This window comes from Chiloscyllium plagiosum, chromosome 5 (genome assembly GCF_004010195.1).
Source record: "Chiloscyllium plagiosum isolate BGI_BamShark_2017 chromosome 5, ASM401019v2, whole genome shotgun sequence".
Lineage (NCBI taxonomy): Eukaryota > Metazoa > Chordata > Chondrichthyes > Orectolobiformes > Hemiscylliidae > Chiloscyllium > Chiloscyllium plagiosum.
This window is the reverse complement of record NC_057714.1, coordinates 23,010,357-23,034,020: the sequence shown is the minus strand read 5'-3', so window position 1 is coordinate 23,034,020 and position 23,664 is coordinate 23,010,357. Positions and strand designations below refer to the sequence as shown.

At 40.4% G+C, this 23,664-nt stretch overlaps 1 protein-coding gene and 1 long non-coding RNA gene across 5 annotated transcripts in view; one reads left to right on the top strand and one right to left on the bottom strand.

Annotated features, from left to right (window-relative positions):
* cdk6 (cyclin-dependent kinase 6) overlaps positions 1–23,664 on the bottom strand; it is a 233,619-nt gene that overhangs the window by 79,284 nt on the left and 130,671 nt on the right. The window lies entirely within an intron of this gene.
* Positions 1–23,664, top strand: part of LOC122549750 — a 120,871-nt gene that overhangs the window by 93,835 nt on the left and 3,372 nt on the right. The window contains exons 3-4 of the long non-coding RNA XR_006311653.1: positions 4,301–4,459; positions 19,237–19,306. This is a non-coding gene — a long non-coding RNA (uncharacterized LOC122549750). The remainder of the gene's footprint in view (positions 1–4,300; positions 4,460–19,236; positions 19,307–23,664) is intronic.

Here is a 23,664-nt window from a genome sequence, read left to right as displayed (position 1 = left end):
GGCATCAAGGGGTAGAGGGATAAAGCAGGAATATGGCATTGAGATAAAGAATCAGTCTTGATCATACAGGATGGCGGAGCAGAGTTGAAGGGCCAAATGGCCTAATCTGCTCCTAATTTGTATGTTTTTAAATAAAACACAAACTTGATGACATTTAGAATGAATTAAAGAAAACAAATTCAATTATCTTAAGAGAAGAAATGGGGTTAAGTAAGGAGCAAATTTAAAGGCCTAACATATGTGGGAATAAGTTATAGTGTTGTTAAGGTGCCTTAATGTTATTTATTTCTGCAGGGATCAATGGCAGGTAGGTCATAATCCTCTGGAGATTAGATTAGTTTTTAAAAAATTCTCAACTACAGCTATTTTCAGAAGGAAAACTTCAATTTACAGTCTCTTGACTGTGGATCTTTCAATCTATTGTTTTAATTACTTTTTCAACACTTCCAAATTACCTCTGCTGGTTGCTTTACTGTGAGAACCATTATGGATTTTTCCATTAGTTTCAAAATAGGGTATTTTCAATTTTCTGTTCCATCAGAAAACTCAAACTGAGGTTAAACCTCACCTATATTCCACATAGCAATTGAAGAAGTTAGGCTTTTCACACGGTTGCACTGCAGATCCCTCTGTCATTTATTTTGCTTTCTTTGTGTATTGAAGTGCAAACTGCATGTAGCTAACTTTCTCAATGATCAGCTAGATAAATTGAAACCAAGGGAGCCTTCTAAACTTGAGGACATAACCTGGTCCTGGATATCCTAAAATTGACTTTTAGGTTAACCATCCGACATTTATAATATTGCCTTAGCTCTGATGAAACTAATTCAGCAGGGGAATGGGAACCGAAGATGCAATTCGAGCATACAGGAAGTTGAGAGTAGTGAGGTCAGAATTAAGTTTCAAGGTTGCAAGGCGGCACCGACAAGCAAGAGGTTGGTTTGAAGTGTGTCTACTTCAACGCTAGGAGCATCTGGAATAAGGTGGGTGAACTTGCAGCATGGGTTGGTACCTGGGATTTCGATATTGTGGCCATTTCAGAGATGTGTAGAGCAGGTTCCGGGATTTAGATGTTTCAGTAAGAACAGAGAAAATGGTAAAAGAGGGAGAGGTGTAGCATTGTTAGTCAAGGACAATATTACGGTTTCAGAAAGGATGCTCGAGGACTCATCTACTGAGGTAGTGTGGGCTGAGATTGGAAACAGGAAAGGTTACCCTGTTGGAAGTTTTCTATAGGCCTCCGAATAGTTCCAGAGATGTAGAGGATAGGATAGTAAAGATAATCCTCGATAGGAGAGAGAGTGACAGAGTAGTTGTTATGGGGGACTTTAACTTTTCAAATATTGACTGGGAATACTATAGTTCAAGTTCTTTAGGTGGGTCAGTTTTTGTTCAATGTGTGCAGGAGGGTTTCCTAACAGTACGTAGACAGTCCAACAAGGCAAGGCCACATTAGATTTGGTACTGAGTAATGAACCCGGTCAGGTGTTACATTTGGAAGTAGGTGAGCACTTTGGTGATAGTGACCACAATTTGCTTATGTTTACTTTAGTGATGGAAAGGGATCGGAATATACCACAGGGCAAGAGTTAGCTGGAGGGAAAAGGAAATTACGATGCAATTAGGCAAGATTTATGATGCATAAGGAAACTGTAGGGTATGGGCACAATTGAAAAGTGGAGCTTATTCAAGGACCAGCTACTGTGTGTCCTTGACAAGTATGTACCTGTCAGGTAAGGAGGAAATTGTCAAGCGTGGAAGCTGTGCTTTACTAAAGAAGTTGAATCTCTTGTCAAGAGGAAGAAGGAGCTTAGGTTAGGATGAGATGCGATGGCTAAGTTATGGTGCTTGAGAGTTACAAGTTAGCCAAGAAAGACCTAAAGAGAGACGCAAGAAGAGCCAGGAGGGGACATGAGAAGTTGTCGACAAATAAGACCAAGGAAAACCCTCAGGCTTTTTATAGGTATATCAGGAATAAAAGAATGACTACAGTAACATTAGGACCAATCAAGGATAATAGTGGGAAGTGAGCTGGTGTCAGAACAGATAGGGGAAACGCTAAATGAATACTTTTCCTCAGTATTCACACTAGAAAAAGACAATGTTGTCGAGGAGAATGCGGAGATACAAGCTACTAGACTAGATGGGATTGAGGTTCACAAGGAGGTGTTAGCAATTCTGGAAAGTGTAAAAATAGATAAATCCCCTGGGCCAATTGGGATTTATCCTGGGATTCTCTGGGAAGCCAGGGAGGAGATTGCAGAGCCTTTGACTTTGATCTTAATGTCGCCATTGTCTACAGAAATAGTACAAGATGACTGGAAGGTAGCAAATGTTAATGTTCAAGAAGGGGAGTAGACACAATCCTGGAAATTGTAGACTAGTGAGTCTTACTTCAGTTGTGGGTAAAGTGTTGGAAAAGGTTATAAGAGATAGGATTTATAATCATCTCGATAGGAATAAATTGATTAGGGATAGTCAACGTAGTTTTGTGAAGGGTAGGTCGTGCCTCACAAATCTTATTGAGTTCTTTGAGAAGGTGACCAAACAGGTGGATGAGGGTAAAGTGGTTGATGTGGTGTACATGGATTCCAGTAAGGCAGTTGAGAAGGTTCCCCATGTTAATCCACTGCAAAAAATACAGAGGCATGGGATTGAGGGTGATTTAGCAGTTTGGATCAGAACTTGGCTAGCTGAAAGAAGACAGAGGGTGATGGTTGATGAGAAATATTCATCATGGAATTCAGTTACTAGTGGTTACCGCGAAGATTTGTTTTGGGTCCACTGCTGTTTGTCATTCTTATAAATGACCTGGATGAGGGCACAGAAGGATGGGTTAGTAAATTTGTGGATGACACTAAGGTTGGTAGTGTTGCGGATAGTGACAAAGGATGTTGTAGGTTACAGAAGGACATAAATAAGCTCAGAGCTGGGCTGAGAGGTAGCAAATGGAATTTAATGTGGAAAAGTGTATGGCCATTCACTTTGGAAGGAGTAACAGGAATGCAGAGTACTGGGCTAATGGTTAGATTCTTGGTAGTGTAGATGAGCAGAGAGGTCGTGATGGTACAAAGATCCTTGAAAGTTGCCACCCAGGTTGATAGGTTGTTAAGGAGGCACGGGGTGCATTAGCTTTTATTGGTAGAGGGATTGAGTTTTGGAATCATGAGGTTGTGCTGCAGCTGTACAAAATTCTGGTTTTGTATACACTTAGGAGTATTTTGTACACTTCTGTTCACCCCATTATAGGAAGGATGTGGAAGCTTTGGAAGACGGTCAGAGGAGATTCACTAGGATGTTGCCTGATATGGAGGGAAGGTCTTATGAGGAAAGACTAAGGGACTTCAGGCTGTTTTCGTTAGAGAGGAGAAGGTTGAGAGGTGACTTAATTGAGACATATAAGGTAATCAGTGGGTTAGATAGGGTGGACAGTGAGAGCCTTTTTCCTCAGACGGCAAAAGCTTGCATGAGGGGACACAGCTTTAAATGAAGTGGTAATGGATATAGGACAGATGTCAGAGGTAGTATGGCTGTGGAATGCACTGCCTGTAACAGTAGTAGACTCGCCAACTTTAAGGGTATTTAAATGGTCATTGGATATGCATATGGATGAGAATGGACTAGTGTAGGTTAGATGGGCTTCAGATTGATTTCACAGATCAGTGCATTATCATCGAGGGCTGAATGGTCTCTACTGCACTGTAATGTTCTATGTTCTAAACAAATGGATTATACAAATCAGGGTTCACTAAATGCTTTTAAACTAATTTAGCTTGACCTCCCAAAACAGAAAAATCTCTCTGGACTGCCACTATTGTAAGAATGCAGAGATCATTTCTCCAGCTTCCCAGCTGAGTAACTTAAATGATATTTAATGATCTTACTATAAACAATGTCAAAATGGCCCCTGCACTTTCAGGATAATAGATCACAAGTTTGCTTTAGTTCATTTATCCGATTTACTATAATTCCTAAAACTAAAAATTGTGCAGCCAAACAAATGAACCAGATGTTCCTAATTCTGCGTACAGGAGGAAAGCCTGACCTTTCCATCTTTGCAAGAGGTAAAGCATTACCTTATAATGGACATTTACAATGAGTTGCTTCAGGTGGTATTGCAAGTCAAAGTTGATGATGGTAATCAAGAGGTGGAAATACCTGGAGGAGAGGGTGAATAGATATTGAATTCTGTACAAGAGAAAGGAGTACATTCCTCTAGCAGCATGTCATAGTCTCAGTTTTACAGAGTTTCTCTGCTCAGAAGCAAGGTTTCACTGTCTCCTACATATGTCATCTACAGATACAGTCATGGAAAACTCATTCCATTGCAACAGCATCACTCAGGCTTGCTGATGAAACCCAACTATCACTGGCTCAGACTGCAGGATCCTGGGCCAAGAAGGCAAAGCTGATCTTTACTGCTGATTTTTAATTCAATAATTATTTCTGAAACCTACTGGTATGTGAATATAAGATGAGAAAATACTTTGTTTGTGATGCCCTTCTTGTTGACTAGTTCACTGACAGTCATTGTCTACTCTCCAATGAAGTTTAAAGAAGTCATACTGGCCTTGAAGAATCAACTCTGCTTCTCTGTCCACAGATGCTGCCTGATCTGCTCAGTTTCCAAACATCCTCTGTGGTTGTTTCAGATTTCCAAAGTCCACAATATTTTGCCATTATTCAAATGAAGTAACCATTTAAGAAGGCTACCACAGAGTTACTAGTGAACACGTACTCACCAAACCAATATAGGTTAACATCTCTAGAAAGAATGTTAAAGATCAGTTGGTGATTTGCTTCCATTTTATATGCAAAGAGACAGAAAGAAGAAGTTTGTCAGGGGAGTGAAGACAGTATTCCAGTCTCTGGGTTCATCCAATGAGTATATAGCTTGAACTTTGCTCCAGTATTTTCTTTCATCTTCACAGTTATATTACCTTGTAATACACAAGCAGCCAAATAGCATCCTGTTTTCTGCATCAGTGAAGCAACTCATTGTAAAAATAGAAGCAGGAATAGTTTTTTTTTTAAAACTAATTTTAGTTTTATATTCACATTACATTCAGTTTAAAGGGTCGGCAGGATTAGTAACAGGAGAGAATAAAATTGATGGTGACAGTAGAAAGAAAACAAAATAGTTTTAAGAAGCTGAGAGGAATGGTTATGGACAAAATATCCTGGCACATAACAGGATAAAACAGTCTGCTATAGGATAGCTATGAATTTGTTTGTGATGATTTGTTTGATCTAGGAGTTTAAGGATCAGAAACTGGTAAATTAAATGAAATTGGAAAGCAACATCATTGGGATTAAAAAAATGAATGCATACCAGAATTGAATGGAACTGTGACCAAAAATGCCAGTTGGCAGGAACAAGGTAAGCAAAAGACCATAATGAATAGAACTGATTAAATTTAAAAACAAACACTTTAATCAAAAGGTAGGATTTAGTAGGAATGTGAACAGGGAAGGAAGGGCGTATAAATTAATTTTAAAACATGATGGAATTAGAAAATTGAACAGTTAATCAAGATTGCCTTTTGATCCTTGATCTTTCTGCAGCAGAGTTCTACTAAGCCTAGTACATTGTGATGTAATAGACTGTGACTAGATCAAAGTATCATTACCAAAGAAGTATTCCCTTCTGTTGTTCCTCAATAACCTATTATTTATTCACTAACTGTCCATTTTAGGTTGTACATTAGGACTTTTTGTTTTACTGATAATTGTGTGAATCAGTAACTGAGAGAGTACACACCTTCTGACTTCCTTTTGATATTTTAATAATTATGCTTTCCCAAAACCAAGCATCATGATAAAATTAACAAAGTGGTGAGTATGCCAGTAATTGCAAGAAGTACATAAAATAGATTGATATTTGAAAAGCCATTGCTTATATCCATACTGTACCAATGGAACTCACCCAGTTTCTGTCAAATTAATATATTGTTAGAAGACAGTCTTCTTGTAGCAAGCTTATTGAGACCTGCTATGTCACATAGGCAACAACTCAGTTGTTTTAGGCATTTCATATAAATGTGCTTAAATGTTCATTCCTAAAATTGCAAAATGGAAAACTGACCTCCAACACTGAACCAAAAGCCTACCCCAATGTCATCCTCCTCAGATTTAGAGGTGAAGTGTTAATTAATGGACACTTAGGAACAGGGCTGAAGAATTCACTTATTCTAATTGGTAGGGCCCTCCAACATATCTACTGCCTTCTCATTACTTCCTTTCTTTCTCTCAGAACAATGAAAAGGTTCCTCTTCGCCGTCAGCAGACACCCCACCAGCATCCATATTCATTGGATCATCCTATGCAACATTTACCAATCTATTACGATTCCACCATAAAACATATCTTCCCTGGCCTGCTCCTTCAGTATTTTGAAAGGACCATTTCCTCCATGACATTCGTCCATTCTTTAGTTACCTCTAACACCATCACCCTTCCCTGAAGTACGTTTCTCTCCTAATGCAGAGGATGGAATACTTGAATTTCTGCCTCTTCCTTTTTCACCATCCTGTTTTCCAAGTTGAACAATAAGTTGGACCAAAAGGTCTGTTTCCATGCTGTACATCTCTATGACTCTATAATATTCACCTGTTTGATTGTACTTCAGAGTTTCACCTGTACGTCTTTATATTGTGTTCAATGTTCATGATGTGGCCTCTTCTATATTAGAGACCAAATGTTGAAAGGGTGGCTGCTTTGTGGGCTTAATGTATTCATAGGTGCCCTTCAGTCTGCAAGTATGCCCTTGACCTTCCTGCTGCTTGTGATTTTAATTCTCTGTTTCTGTCCATGGCCTGCAAGGAGTCCACTTTGGTTCAATGCAAGCTCAAAGTGCAGCATCACATCTTTTGTCTTTGCATTTGGCAGCCTTCTGTACTCAGTAGGGGGTTCAATAATTTTAGATCATTATATCTGGCTCCATCCTGTTCAAAGATCTTTTGTTTTTATTTGCTAGCTTGATTCTTTCCTTCGTGATGCATTCAAGTGGCTCCTAAAGAGCTATTAATAGTTCAGCTGGATATGAGCTTGGTTTTGTTACAGGCCCATGGCCACTCCTTCTAGCTTTCGCAGCATGAAATCTTGTTAGTTCATACCTCGTGTACTCTCACTTTCCCTTTTAATGTGCTTAACTCCTCCCTTTCTACCATCATAAGAAACTCTCATATTTCTACCTTTCTTCCGTTGTGATGAGAGGTAATTGTTCTGAAACACTGGATTTTCCATTTTGCAGCAATTTCATGCAGATTGCCATTCCGCTCTTTCCTTTCTTTTAAGGAAAGGGGAGAGCTCGGTATCTCCGACAGATGATTCTGATCAGGGTTCCTTCAGAGATGCAGAGCTGTAGTTTCTACTCTGGCAGATCTCTCCTGGATCAGGCCTGTCTGAGGAAAGCAAATCATACTCCCTTTCCACAGCATTCAGCTGAAACTTGAAGTCCGGAATCATACTTAGCCACATTGACAGCTAATGTCAAGCGATAAGCATATAAGCCAAGTGAAAGATTAGGGTGCTAGAAAGATAAGATGCCGGATGGGTTGGGTGTCAGGTTGAATAGTGTGGGAAGTGGGTAAGGGGGGGGGGGGGAAATTGGGTGCAATTGGGCAAGGTGCCAAATGGGTAGAATGCTACATGGGTAAAGAATTAAACTTTTATGTTTTTCTAAATGTTAATAGTCCCTAACTAAATCATAACAGCTAATTTTACTTCAGCGCTTCCCAAATCCTTTCCTGAAACCTGATTTTACTGTCTCAGACTTGATGTGATGTGGGGTGAAAATTTGAAGATTACAAGCATTCTTGAGTGGAGGGGAGTAAACAGACGTGTGCCTACCACTTGTACCTTCAGCTCTATTAGCTTCTCCTGCACCTCCCAACTCCTTCATGACTTCACCTCTCCCTCCTTCGCCTCCCATTTTTCTTCTATTTCACCACTCCCATTTCTCTTCCTTCATTACTCCCTCTCTGCCTGCTCATTCCCCTACCTCCTAAAACTTGATCCCTCTTTCTTTCTTCCCCAACTCTCTCAAGAGTTAACGTTTTGAGTTGGACTCAAAATATAAACCGGTTTCCTTCCCACAGATTATATCAGACCTGCTAAACTTCTCCAGCAATTTGGTTTTGTTTCAGATCTTGTTTTATTTTAGCTTCAGTTTGTAGGATATTTGATGATCAGTGATATTTAGAATGTATATGGTTTTCTGTTTTAAGTACAAATTTCCAATTTTTTTGCACTGATTGACAAACTATTGCATCTCCTAACAGGTGAGCTATATAGTTACAAAAACAGAAACTGCTGGAAAAGCTCAGCAGGTCTGGCAGCATCTGTGGAGAGATACCAGTTAAAGTTTAGGGTCCAGTGACCCTTCCTCAGAACTGTCAGTAAATCATCATTCAATCATTGTTACTGAGGCAAAATCCTGAAACTATATAGATTACAGCATTGCTGGGTCACCTTCGCCACATGAACTGCAATGGTTTAATATAACCATTTCAAGGGCAGCTAGAGATAGGCTATAAATGCCACCTTTGCTTGTGATGCTAACATCCGAAGGATGAATACACCGGCAAACAAGTGTGATTTTTATCATTATTGTTTTTTAAAAAAAAAAATCGGCCACAGGATTTAGGCATCGCTAGCTAGGCCAGTATTTATTGGAGATAGTGAGGATTGCAGATACTGGAAAGTCAGAATCAATAAATTGTGGAACTGGAAAAAGCACAGTAGGTCAAGCAATATCAGGAGTAGGAGAGTTGACATTTCAGGTTAGAACCTTTCATTAGTACAGTATATATTACCATCGCTAATTGCCCTTGAGAAGGTGGTAGTGAGCTGCCTGCTGCAGTCCATTTGGTGTAGGTACTGTCATAGTGTTGTTATAAGAGTGTCTTCCAGGCTTTTGACCCAGCAACAGTAAAGGAATGGTGATAAACGTCCAAGTCAGCATGGTGAGTGACTTAGAGGAGAACTTGCAGATGGTGATACTTTAATGCATCTACTGTCGTGTTCTTCTAGGTAATAGAGGTTGCAGCTTTAGAAGGTGCTGTTTAAGGAGACTGGCTAAGTTGTTGCAATGCATCTTACAGATGGTACATGCTACTACTACTGTGCTTCATTAGTGGAGGGAGCTAATATTGAAAGTGTTAGATGAATTGCCAATGAAGTGAGCTGCTTTGTTCTGAATTGGGCTCCTAGACTGTTGTTGGAACTGCACTCACTGAGGCAAATGGACACAATTCTATCAAACTCTTGAAGTGAACCTTGTTAAGGGGAGTCAGGAAGTGAGTTATTAATCAGAGGGATGTAAAAGATTGTCTTTTTCCACTGAGTTGCTGGGCTTCTCCATCACTAAGGATGGGGGTATTTGTAGAGCCTCCTTCGCCAGCTTAATCACCCATTACTATTCATGATTGGATGTGGCAGGACTGCAGAGCTTTGATCCGATCTATCATTGCCCATTGTATGCTGCTTGGTCCATTTTATTGAAGTGTCTCAAAGCCAGTTGTCTCTAGCCATCTTATGCAAGATCTGACAGAATTTGGGTTTTAATAAAAATAGATAATTAATTGATTTAAAGGTTAATCTGCAACAATGGAATAAATGCAGACGGTGACAGCATTTTGATATAATGATTAGGCAGATTCATCAGGGCGTCTGATTCAGACTACCATTCCAATCCCTCTCCTAAAAACATTGATATTGTAATGAGGATAGAATCAGGCTAAGCTGAGAAATACACATGGCTGAATAATCTTCCGACATTGACTGTCCAAATTAATATGTAAAAAATAACCATTTGTGGAAGAACTCCACGTCTCTAATGTCCGAACAATCATAATTTACTAGAAGTCTGTGTTCAGGAATAAAGAAATAAGGAAAGCAATTTAAAAGCATACTGATGAAATATAGCTAAGATTAAAGATCAGCTAAAAGGAACCATAATGTAATATTCCCATGGGCCTCACCATTAGCATTTAAATTCCAGATCTAGGTGGGGAAGCCAACAGGCATCTCTGTCCCATTCTAACACTTACATCAGTTTGTTAGCCTTGTTAAAGGTCAACGTAAAAAGTTTATCCATCATTTCTCTTTCCAGGTGTTGGTGGAAGTGCACCTCCAGAATTTCTAGTGTAACTCTTAATAACCTCCAGAATTTTCTGCATTTTTTTTTACATTGCGAATCAATGACTTCCTGTTTTATACCTACAACTTTAATGTGATTCAGGGTTCAAATGAGCCCAGCTTTTTTATGGCACAATTCTTATGCACCTTTAGGATGCAAAATTACCTGACAGAACTCCTCTATCTCTACCCATCATTCACTCAGATGAAATTTATATAAGAATACAAAAAAATGGAAAACAAGAAAAAGCAGGTAAGCTATTGGAACATTGTTAGGATTAGAGGGAGGAACACAAGGCACACCAACTCTTCATCACTGTCCAGCAACCACAGGTAGAATTACGCATGTTGCAGACTGGACACACAAGGAGGACGGTTTGTGTGAAGCAGTTAAGATCACTTAGTAAACTACTGTTTTCTGGAGAGAGGGAGGGTTCAGTTGATGTGTGTAGAAAAATTCTATATTAGATTACATAGTGCATGGAGGGATAAAATTTGTGCAACATGTTAGTTGGCTCTTCGTTTTCTGAGGCAGAACACAGTAGATTAAATATAAAAACCCTTCCAGCTGGTTTTGATAGGATATCACACGATCATACTTTTTTTGGTAGATCTATTGATTTTGCAGTTTTTTTTTTAGACACACTTGTCAAAATGCGCTTTGTCTGAGTCACTTTTGAAATAGAATTTTTACGTTTTATTAAGAGTGAGTAATCAACTGTCTGCCATCAGAGACTGATTCAGAAGCCCAAAGACAGAGACAGACTTAATATTCAGCAATAATGACTAAACTACATAAAAGGTTATTACATAACAATGGAGTCCAACTTACAGCACAGTTTAAAGCATCTATCAGTTCACAGAATTGTTATGTTGATGGATAGGCCAAGTGGTCTTCAGCAAGTATCATGGAAGGTTTTCTGGTCATGAGACAAATAACTAAGAGAACAAAGAACATTTACAGCCCAGGAACAGGCCCTTCGGCCCTCCAAGCCTGAGCCGATCCAAATCTATTGTCTAAACCTGTCGCCCAATTCCTAAGCATCTGTATCCTTCTGCTCCCCATCTACTCATGCATCTGTCCAGACGCATCTTAAATGAATCTATCATGCCTGCCTCTACCACCTCTGCTGGTAACGCATTCCAGGCACCTACCACCCTCTGTGTAAAATACTTGCCGCGTGTATCCCCCTTGAACTTTTCACCTCTCACCTTGAAAGCGTGACCTCTCGTAATTGAATCCTTCATCCTGGGAAAAAGCTCATCTCTGTCTACCCTGTCTATACCCTTCATGATTTTGTAGACTTCAATCAGGAGTCCCCACAATCTCCTTTTTTCTAATGAAAATGAACCTAACCTACACAACCTCTTTTCATAGCTAGCACCTTCCATACCAGGCAACATCCTCGTAAACCTTCTCTGAATAAAACTGCAGATTATACGAATTGAATTTGAATTCTGCCAGCTGCCATGGTGGGATTTGAGCCTGCATTCCCATCGTATTAACCTGGGCCTTTGGATTACAAGCCCAATGATACCACCATTCTGCCACTACATCCCTATAGACCTATTGAGTTTCCTCATTACATCTTAACAAGTTTGCCTTATTAACTACCTACCCCGCCCTTAGGACTCTTTTGATTCTAGCCCCATTTTACTGCTTGCCATACCCAGAACAGCTCATCATTGCTGGGATATCCTGGAATGGAGCAGCATACCTAGCACCAGCATTGCCTTTAAAGGGTTATTGTGCATCCAGATGAGTAATGTTAGACTGGAGTCTGTTCGGTTCCTGATATTTGCCTTGAACATTGCAGACAAGGAAAACTTGGCGCCCCAGTTTGTGGGCAAGGATCTCAACATCCTCTTGGACAGGGTAGTGCAGAGCTAAACAGTGAAGGCCATGACACCAGACATGCCAACCTGTGTCACTGTAATCTCAGTGGAACGCAGAGCACGGTAGGAAGACTGTCAAAACGTCTCCACTCCACCAACATATTGACATCATCATCTCACTATTTCTGTCACTGTATTTACTCCCACCAAGGCTTATGCTCCAACACTCCCAGTATTGTCCGCAACATCTTCCCTCATTCTTTGTTACCTACCCTCAATAGCCTTCTGCCTTTGCCCCATATCCTTGAACAATGTTTCCATTTAAATGATCATCAAATGCACTCCTGAAAGCCTCAACTGAACCTGTTTCCAGGCAGTACATTCCAGACACAAGTTTTTTTTTCCCCACATTACATTTGCTAACTTCCTATCACTTTGTGGTATGCTAAAGCTTATGTTAATCTTCACCCAATAAGGAACAGGTCAAGGCAAAAATGGCCTTGACATCTTAACTATGTCATTTGATCCAGACTTCCATCTATGTGCAAACCTCTGCCACCTATTTCCAACAGAAGCTCTGGCTTCAAGCATGGAAATCTGCCCCCCAAAAATGGCATAGGTAACGGTATATCAACATGACAATCAACCAACCTTGCCATGTTTAGAACTGCAAACAGGTAGCTGTGACATGAAAATTGCTTACCTTATTTCTACTTGATGTTTTCACATTGGGAACTCAAGATTTTATTCTCCTTTATTTTTCAAATATTTGTGTAAATATTTGTTTTGCTTTTATCTGATTTGAATTTAATTTCATGAGCCAGTTCAAAGATGTTGTGTTGTACTGTAGTTTACAGTTAATCCAACTGGCAGATGAACAGAAATAAAGATAAAGATTAAGCTTCAGGATATTGTAATTCTCCAGGACAGATTATTGGTAAGAATAGAGTTTAAGTTATTAGGAAAATGTAATACATCTTTTGAATGGGTTTTCTGATTAATGGACGTAAAGTGGATAGGATTTGTCTGACCTCCATAGATTTGACCTCATCCAAACCTCGACCTGTAACTTACCTTGTGCTTATTTTCAAAATCCTCCAACACCTCAGCCCATCTCTGTAATCTGCTACAGTGCTACATAGCCCTCCAATTTATCTACCTACATCCCAACTGACCTCAAGCATTTCTAGCTCTAATCACTCAACCATTGTCTGCCAAGCCTTAATCTACCGTAACCCTAAGATCTGAAATGCCCTCCTAAATCACTCAGCCTCACTTTCTAATCTTAAGACGCTCCTTAAAATCTAACTCACTGCCCAAAGTTTTGATCATCTGCCGTAATATCTCCTTATGTGGTTCTGTGCCAAATTCTCCTCTGTAACTCTTCTGTAATCACCTTGGAACATCTTGTTGCGTTAAAAGCATTGCATAAATACAAAGTTGTTGTTTCTGAAAGGGAGTGGGGTTTCCACAGAAAGCAAATTATGAAAATGTAACTTTGCCACTTTGTAAACAATTTCTTCAACGATCGCTATTTCAGTTGCTAACAATTAAAACTAATTCAGGAGCGCGTGCTGTGCAATCTCCATATCTTTGATCACGGTCATAATAAGCATTAAAGTCTTGATTTGTTATGCAAAGCACCAACCACCTGAAATTATATTAAGAGCAGAAGATTGCTTTTGCCATAGTATTAACAAAAGAAGGTTATTATTCATGATAAAATGGTCATGCATTTACTTATGGATTGCATTGAGATATCCATGATGCAGTTTCACAATACAATTAAGCAAAATACAAATGCCTATATTTTTGAAAAAGGGACTGGGGACAACACTGGACAAGGGTCAATGGAAGCCTATTCTAAAGTACACATTTCTTTCAGTGTTGACTTTCCAGTGATGAAGGGATCAGAGAAGATCATTTTGTTTTCATGTTGGTGAAGCAGTTTTTGCTATGCTAATCTTGACAGTCCCCCTGTGAGTGGTGAATCAACTGGCTGTTTCCAACTTCAAATTGCACCCTGCCATGCAATGATGGCCAATGTACATCCTTAAGTTATACTGAAATCCTGATAATATTACTAATTATTAAAATGTTTCAGAAACATGGTATTATTTGCTAAAATTGGTTAAACCATCTTTGGAAATTTTTATGAGTAACTGAAAATTCATCAGTTAAAATGTCAGGACTTTTGATGTTCTAGTTTCTATTGCCTGTTTGTCCCCAAAATGCAAAAAATGACTAGATTTAACCAGAACTGTATCTGGTTGAGTCATTATGAACCTTTTATCAGTTACTGTAGATATTATTGCTTTTACACAGTTATTACTTACAGTTAGACTTATTTTTAGGTTTTACATTTTTGTCACAGCGTCTTTCTCCACTGGAGATATAAAATCCATTAGAAGGGTCATTAATTCTTGTGCAAGAAACATGTTGATCATTGAACATTCTTTTTCTTGTTAATCTCTGCACTCCTCAAGTTTCTTACTCTTAAGTGAATACTCTTACTCTCAGCTTATTGTTTCAACTTCACCCCAAACTTCTTAATTGGTCTTCCTTTAGTTCTGTATGATCCTTGGTTCTACATTTCCTTCAAATGCTATTGCAGGCTGTACTGGTATGACCGCACTTATGGGCTTTTCTCAGATGGCCTGAGAAGAGATGCCATTGTGTGTCAACCAAATAGCGTGATCTCGGGTCACAAGTAAGCCAAACCATATATAGGTAGCACATTCCTTTTCGTGAAGAGGAACAATTGTTGCCTTTATAATAATCTGATAATCTACTCAGTCATTTTCAATGCCAGCCAAAAAATTACTAAATTTACTGATATCAAATCACCTGCATTGCGATTAGCATTTCAAACCTGGGGCAGAATTTTACCCTCAGTGTAAGATGATAAAGGATGCAAGTGGGTGCATAATTTCACAGAGTTGGCCACCATTCCAGCATCATGCCACACTTGAGCCAAATTCCCAGATTTGGGATTGGAAGGGCTACCCAAAGCCAGACCCAAACTATCCAATAGCGGGTAGATTATTAAGGTAGGTTTTAAAAAACAATTATCGGAAGTTGACTGGAATTTTCCAACCAATGTGTCTCCACATCAGAGCTGGGAAGGTCAGCTGCCTGAAGATAACCTCCCTGCAAAAGACTCCATGGGCTAATGCCCTTTGGCATCTTTGAAATCTTCCCCGTTTAACCAGACACAGCTGCAGCAGCAGACCAGCCAGTGAAAGGGTTCGCCTACACAGCAGCACTACTACAGATTGAGCTGGTTGGGTCCTAAACAAGAGTGGCATGGTGACTCAGTGGTTAGCACCACTGTCTCGCAGCATCAGGGACCAGGGTTAGATTCCAGCCTCGGGCAAACGTGTGGAGCTTGCACATACTCCCAGTGTCTGCATGGGTTTCCTCTGAATGCTCTGGTTTCCTCCCACAGTCCAAAGATGTGCAGGTCAGATGAACTGGCCATGCTAAATTGCCCATAGTGTTCAGGGATGTGTAGTTTAGGTGCATTAGTCAGGGGCAAATATAGGGTAGGGGAAATGGATCTGGGTGAGGTACTCTTCAGAGGGGTGGTGTGGACTTGCTGGAGCTGAAGGGCTTGTTTGCACACTGTAGGGATTCTTTGATTCTATAAACAACATAGTTGCTAGATTCTGTCTGCGACAGGTGGTGAGGGAACCAACAAGAAGGAAGAATATACGTAACCTCATCCTTACTAATCTGCCAGCTGCAAATGCATCTGTCCATGACAGTATCAGTAAAAGCAACTACCGCACAGTTCTTGTGGAGATGAAGTCCTGCCTTCACATTGAGAATAACCTCCATTGTCTTGTATGGCACTTCAATTGTGCTAAATGGGACAGACTTCACTCAGCTCCTGACCTCATTACCGCCTTGGTTCAAATGTGGAAAAAAGAGCTAAATTCCAGAGGTGAGGTGAGTGTGACAGCTTTTGACATCAAGGCTGCATTTGACAGAGTGTGGCATCATGGAGCCTTAGCAAAGCTGGAATCACCGGGTATCGGGGAAAACTCGGTAGTTACAATCATACTTGACACATAGGAAGATGGTTATTGGAGTACAGTCATCTCAGCTCCAGGATATCTCTGCAGGAGTTCCCTCAGGGTAGTGTCCTATCCCCAACCATCTTCAGTTGCATCATCAATGACTTTCCCTCCATTACAAGGTCAGAAGTGGACATGTTCACCGATGATTGTGCAATGTTCAGTACCATTTGTGACTCCTTAGATACTGAAGCAGTCAGTGTCCAAATGCAACAAGATCTGGACAATATCCAGGCTTGGGCTGACAAGTGGCAAGTAACATTTGCGCTATACAAATGCCAGGCTTTGAGACATTACCAATAAGAGACAATCTAACCACCACTCCTTGACCTTCAATGATGTTATCTTCACCGAATACCCCACTATCAATACCCTGGGAGTTTTCATTGATTAGGAACTCAGCTGGACTCACTACATACGTGCAGTGGCTACAAGAGCAGATTACAGTCAGGTGAGTAAGTCACCTGACTCCCCAAAACCTGTCCACCAACTATAAGGCACAAGTCAGAAGTGTGATGGAATATTCCTCACTTGCCTGGGTGAGTGCAGCCCCAATAACACTTAAAGAGCTTGATACCATCTAGGACAAAGCAACCTGTTTGATCGGTACTACATCCAGAACCATCCACTCCCTCCATCACCGATGCTTATTAGCAGCAGTGTGTACTCTCCACAAAATATACTGCAGAAATTCACCAAAGATCCTCAGACAGCACCTTCCAAACCCACGGCCAGTTCCATCTAGAAGGACAAGGGCAGCAGATATGTGGGAACACCACCACCTTCAGGTTCCCCTCCAAGCCACTCACCTGACTTGGAAATATATCACTTTACCTTCACTGTTGCTGGGTCAATATCCTGGAACTCCTTCCCTAATGGCATTGTGGGTCAACCCACAACAGGTGGACTGCAGCGGTTCAAGGTAGGTCACCACCACCTTCTCAAGGGCAACTAGGGATAGACAATAAATGCTGGTCAAGCAGCGACACCCATATCCCACAAAAATGATTAAATTAAAAAAAAACACAATGATGATGATAATGGAGACAATTTTATTCAAATTTGGAGACCATTTATTCAAAGCTGTGAGGAAGCGCTTCTTGGGCAGATCCTCTCTCTTTTATGACTGCAATAAGCAGGGATTGCAACTCGTTTGGTGTCTTCTAGTGGGTCTCCAGCTTTGAAAGCTCACCCATTGCCCATAACTCAAGGCTACATGTCCTCTGGGGCACTAATCAGTCAATTCACAGAATCAACATCTGTACCTGTTATAGTGGAGAGGCTAGGACACCTGACCCAAAACAAAATCCTGTCACTGGAGAAACTCAGCTGGTGTGGCAGCATCTGCAGGGAGAAAGAGTTAATATCTTGACTCTTCTTCATAACTGGTGACAGCTAGGAAAATGGGGGTATGGGAGTATAAGGGAGAGTGAGTAGATAGGTAGAGACAGAGCGCAGAGAGAGAGAAGTTATGAAAGGGATAAGCAGAAAGAGGGATTATTGTTAGTAAACCAGGTCATAATAAAAGCTGACCAAGTGATAGGGATGGCAGAGATTGGGTTGGCTGCACTGAAAGGATTACGTGTTGGTTTCATCTGGATGTTCTGGTTTCTCCCAAAGACATGCAGCTTAGGTGGACTGGCTATGCTAAATTTCCCATAACATCCAGGGATGTGCAGGCCAGGTGGGTTAGCCATTGTGTGGATGCCCGGGGTCGAATGGCCTGCTTCTGCACTGTAGGGATTTTCCGCATGTAAGACGAAGAGCGGATGAGAATGGGTTGGTTGTGCTGAAGGCAACTCATGTCATGATGGGACCAGGGTGTGAGTAAAAAATATGGAAGAATATAATCAGGCTTCAAAGTTATTGAATTCAATGTTGAGTCCCAGAGGCTGCAGGTGATAGATGAAGTGCTGTTCTTCAACTTTACGCTGAGGTTTACTGGAACACAGCAGCAGGCCGGAGACCAAAACTTTGGCGTGGGAACATTGTTGTGCATTTAAGTAGCAGGGACTAGAAGTTTAGGGTCATTCTTCGGACAGAACATAGGAGTTCTTGAAGTGGTTACCCATTCTGTGTTTCATCTCCCGAATGTACAGCTAATCACATTGAGGTTCCAGTAAGACTCAGAACAAGCTTAAAGAACAGCATCTATCTTTCGCTTGGGAAATCTGCAGCCTCTAGCACTCACCATCAGTTTAATTACTTTGATGCCTGAAGCTTTTTACCCATCTGCACACCTGGTGCTGTCATGATATGGGGTACTCTCGGCACAGCTGACTTATTCTCACCCACTCTCTGCCCTTTCCCTCCAAATCTCAGTTCTCATTATCACTTATTTGGCTTCTGTTCTGGCTTATTACCTATAATCCCCTTATCTACTTACCTCTTTCATACATCTCTCTTTCTGGGCTCTGTCTCCACCTAACTGCTCACTACCCCCACATCTTCACCAGATTCTCCGAGCTGCTATCAGTTCTGGTGAAGAATCATCAGGCTTAAAACATTAAGTCTGCTTTCTCCCTACAGATGCTGTCAGGCCTGCTGAGTTTTCCCAGCAATTTCGGTTTTTGCTTCAGATCACCAGCATCTGCATCATTTGTTTCATAATAAAATCCTTTTGTCTAGGTAATTATGTTAATTGAACACAGTTTAAAATGTCCTGAGTTATTGAGAGTTGCACTATTTTTGAGGCTCACTACAGTGGTACCCACAGTCTGCAGGGCTGAAATCTTCAAGTACAGAAACCACGGTTACAGCTGAACTTAGATCACTTTAGAGATAATAGAGAATTCAAAAACAAAAAAAAAACTTTCCTGAGTTTTCGCACAGCTTTTACAGAACAGTAGGTGCTCATCATTGCAAAGACGTGTTTTGATGTAAGGCCCATTGTGAAAATACCTAAATCATTCATAGAGCCTGAAATTAGATTGTGGGACACAAAAGATACTTAGATCTTGTCTTCAATGTCTTTGCCATTTTCGTAAAAATAGTAACTTGTTTATTTGATTTTAAAAAAAGAGGCAAAACACAAGCAGTTATTTCCATTATGTTATAACTCTCTGTGATAGCACATGGAAACCAATCAACCTTATTCACAGCATTATCACAAAAGTTAAAGGCTTTTAAAAATATGCAAGAGTTCCTCAACTTATCAGACTTTCATGTTGCTTTCTTTCAGGAAAGCACAGACTGGGTTTCTGTACTGAACATGAATGACTATTTATTAAAAAATTACGCACCAGCTACAGGTAAGCATTTACAAACTGTTGGCATGTACCACTACTACTTAAAATTTTAATCCTCTTACAAAATCTTCCTTACACACAGACAAACAGAATAAAATAGGTTATAGAAACAGGGGAAACTGGAAAGACAGTTCAATAGTCTTTGTTCCTAGGTTCTTTGAGATGCTCCTTATAACTTCAGTTGCCCTTCTCTGGATACTTCTGGTTGGTACCAATGGCTGGTTCACTCAAACAAAAATTGTGGGTTCATCAGTTAAAAGCATATATCAACTATTGCAGGAAAAATAATTAGGTTTATAGTGAGTTGACTGCAGAGAATAGAAAGACTGCTTCTGAGCTGGGAAGAACTGAATACTTCTCTGTCTCTAATTTGTTCTCAGTTCCATGCTGTTCAATTATATGAGAACTGATCACTCAGTTATTGGTAGGTGAAACGATCTCTGCCATTGATAAGTGATCACTAAGTCATAGATTAATCAACTTCTTCTTGCCAGCAATATTTGCAGCTAAACACCTTCTCAGCTCCAAATCATCTGCAAGTCAAGCTTCAATTATGTCCTACTTAAACAGTTCTTCACATGATGCCTGGCATGAGTGTCAAGTTACTTGCTTTTAAAGCTGTAGCCACCCTTCCAAACACTGGTTTTAAAACAGCTCTTTCTTATTTCAGCCCCCAGTTTTCAAGAATACAAAACAAAAAGGCACAGTTAAAATGGATAAACATTTTACAAACCTTGCTAAAATTGGTTATAACCTGATATCCATATACTTCTGAACTTTGTATTAATTTAAGTTCAAAAACTTGGCAAGGATGAACACGGAATAGAATCTTTTGTTTCACAAACTAAGGTACTGGTGGGCAGGAGAGTATTCATGATGAATGACAGGATATTTTGGAATGAACTGGCTGTATAATCCTGTCACTGGAGAAACTCAGCAGGTCTGGCAGTATCTGCAGGGAGAAAGCAGAGTTAATGTCTCGAGTCTGGTGATTTCTCTTCATGACTAGTGGCAGCTAGGATAATGTGGCTTATATGTTGAAGATGGGGGTGTGGGAGTAGAAGGGAGAGGGAGTAGATAGCTGAGTAGATATATTTTCATTCGTAATTGTTTTATTTCTTGGTCAAACAACACAATCAGTTACATCTACTTTAAGTTCGAATCTATCTTTCCATTGAGTGCTCAGTCCTATGGGGAATCCCAGGAGGACAACACAAATGTCTTCAAAGAATCCCTGAAGAGGTCAAACATCCTGTCAACGCATTGAATTCCCTGGCTTGTAACTGACTAAAATGAAAACGGCTCACTTGGAAAGGCAAGCGATCACATTGAGATACTTTGGGAACAGGAAGAGTTTGAATTCAGGTATCAGGAAGACACCTGAATACCTTCAAAGGACTTATCTGCCCAGCTCCCAAGCACCATCTGCACTGCATGTGGACATATCAGCCATTTCGGAACACATGAGAGCACGTTATCCTCAATTCTGAATGATTTTTTAAGAAGGTGGTGAAGCTGTATTTGAACACCACCAAGAAATGGGGCTAGAAGGCTCCTCCTTTTCTGTTGTCCTTAGCTGAACAAGCAGTGATGTTTAGCTGGGCCTTTTTACCAGACACACCAACTGAGAAAACCAGAAAAAAGGTTAAAATTAATTGCAAATCGGAAATATTGCTTGAAGTAAACTTTCGATGTGCAGTTTTTCTATGAGCCAAATGGGACTGGTTCAGTTGGAAACTTGGTTTGCATGGGCTAAAGGGTCTGTTTCCATGCTGAATGGCTCTAATAAAATGGGCCAAATGATGTTCATTACTTTTTTCATTACGGTCTCATTCTTACCTTAATTTAAAGAAACACTTCCTCCTTGGCCACACAGGTCCTGACCTTGCAACAGTACCCGCACAGATTTAGTTTACTCTGTTGAAGCTTTAACAAGTGGTAGACGTATAAGTTAGGTATTGGGGGGAATCAGGTAAATTGATTCCCATCTCAAATGCAGAAAAAATAACACTGCTCTAAAAATGCTTTGTACCAAAGCAAATGGATAACAAGAGTATCAGATCAGCATTCAACCGTTGTTATTTTATAATGTGCATTTATAACATACTAATGGCATAGCCCATCTAGTTTTTTTGTCATTTTATATTTAGCGGTAAGAAATTCTGATACCACACATTACTGCAGCTTTTCTTAGCAAGACTGTAAATTTGGCACTGATTAGGATCAATTTAAAATTGTTATTAACGCCTGCAATCTAGTTCAAACTGACTATACTTGGGACTCTTGCGCACAGCAGAGAAACGAGATACTTAACCCCATCAGTCTGGACTAGATCCGAAAGGGAAGTTGGAGAAATGAAAAGAGAGTGTGCCATCCATTGTACTTTTAATAATCCTAAATGGATTAAGAATTCCCTTCATCTGCTTTATAGAGATTATTACATTTAGTGACTTAAAACTAGATTTAAAATGTAGGGGCTTGAGGTGTTGTAAATGCTTCTGCGTTAACATGACCTGATTCCACTCCTGCCTCAGCCCATCAGCTGCTGAAACTTTCTACCAACAGAAGGCTTCAGCATATCATCTATAGTCTCTCAGTGGGCACTACAACAGAACCATCACACTCTTATAAATAATGATTAGGGCATTTTACATGAGTACCTCCATGACTGGGATAAAGGAACTAGGTCTCCATCTGATTGCAATCAGGGGCTCACCCAATGTGAGGCTGGGCCACTTAAACAACACAAGGAAGTGTTTTTAAGAACAGAAGCAGGAAGTCTCTAGTTGTAGACTACGTAGCAGAGTTCTGACAGCATTACTTGTCAGCCCATAAGTACAGGTCATTCTGCTACAAAGTGACAGTTGTGTTCCTCTGTGACCTTGCGCGATGGAAATCTGCAATAGAAAGTCACGCTGTCGAAGATCACTAATAGAAAAATCGCTATATATCTGTTTAGTTGAAAGTTCACATTATCTAACAATGTCTGGAATTCATCAATCGCGTTACAGCCAACTCACACTGACGAAGAATGAAGAACAGCAAAATGACCTGCAGTTCAAGAACACTTGAAGATCTCCCAGTGATAAGATAGGCAAACATGGCTGAACCTAAACCTTTCAGCCAGCAAACTGTGAGCTCTTCTCAATATCGTGTGTACCTTTAAAAGCCTGACTCAGTGCCTTGTTTAGAGGCTTGGAGAAGCTTGAGGGAAAAGCATTATTTGGCTGAGACCTCAGATCAGGTTGGAGGTTGGGTAATCAAAGGCATGTCAACATAGTAAAGCAACACCACCACCAAGGAGGGATTAGGCAGATGATCTTTCCCATTGCCTGCAATCTGGAAGACTTTGAGCAGTGGGTTGAATTGGAGGGAAAAGAACGAGTTCCACAATCACCACCACCCCCAATTATCTGTCTAACCAATACAGAAATACTACCACATATAGATTTTTTGTTCACTTATCTAAGTACAGAACAGCAAGCAAATTAAACAAGGCTGCTCACTGTGTTCAAGGGCTTTTGTCGAGACAAGCCTGTGTGCACCGGTCTTCACCTACATTATGTGGACATGAGCGAGAAAGAAGCCCAGAAAATCTGGCCTTGGGTCAGATGGAGAACAATTACGTGGAGCAGCAACTAATACAGCCTAGCAGAAGTTGGAGCTTCCCATTTGTGCTAGAGACTAAGCAAGACAGTTCTGCATTAACTACAGAAAAGTACAGCCAAGTTCTACCTGATGCTCCAAGAATTTCTTCCTCTCGAGGACAGTAAATCTCTTGGTTTCTTTACCACAGAAGTCTATTGAGGCTGGGGTTACTTAGTATATTTCATACAGTCAGGTTTTTAATCAATAAGGGAATCAAGGGTTACAGGGAAAGATAGGTAAGGAGTTGAGGACTATGAAATCAGTTATGACCTCATTGAATGATGGAGCAGACTCAATGTGCTGAATGGCCTACCTCTGCTCCTACATTTTATGTCCTCCCTTGACTGCCTACCAAAGGAAATCTCCACCTTTGTAACACTGGGCAAGTTATACCAGTGCTGAGTCATGATATTTTGGACTCTGAAATGTCCCAACCATCTTTCATGGCCTGATGAACCAGATAGTGTCAGGTGTAATTAGATGGCCTCGTAGTGAGAATTGCAATTGCAGCAATTAGAAGGCCTTTTCCAGAAAAGACAGTCAGCTGACCTAGTGGTCAACCTGAGTCACGAGTGTGGTGTTGGAAAAGCACAGCAGGTCAGGCAGCATCCAAGGAACAGGAGAATCGACGTTTTGGGCATAAGCCCTTCACCAGGATTTTCACAGAAAGCGAGTTTGGTAAGACCCAAGTGACCTACCTAAGATTTATAGCG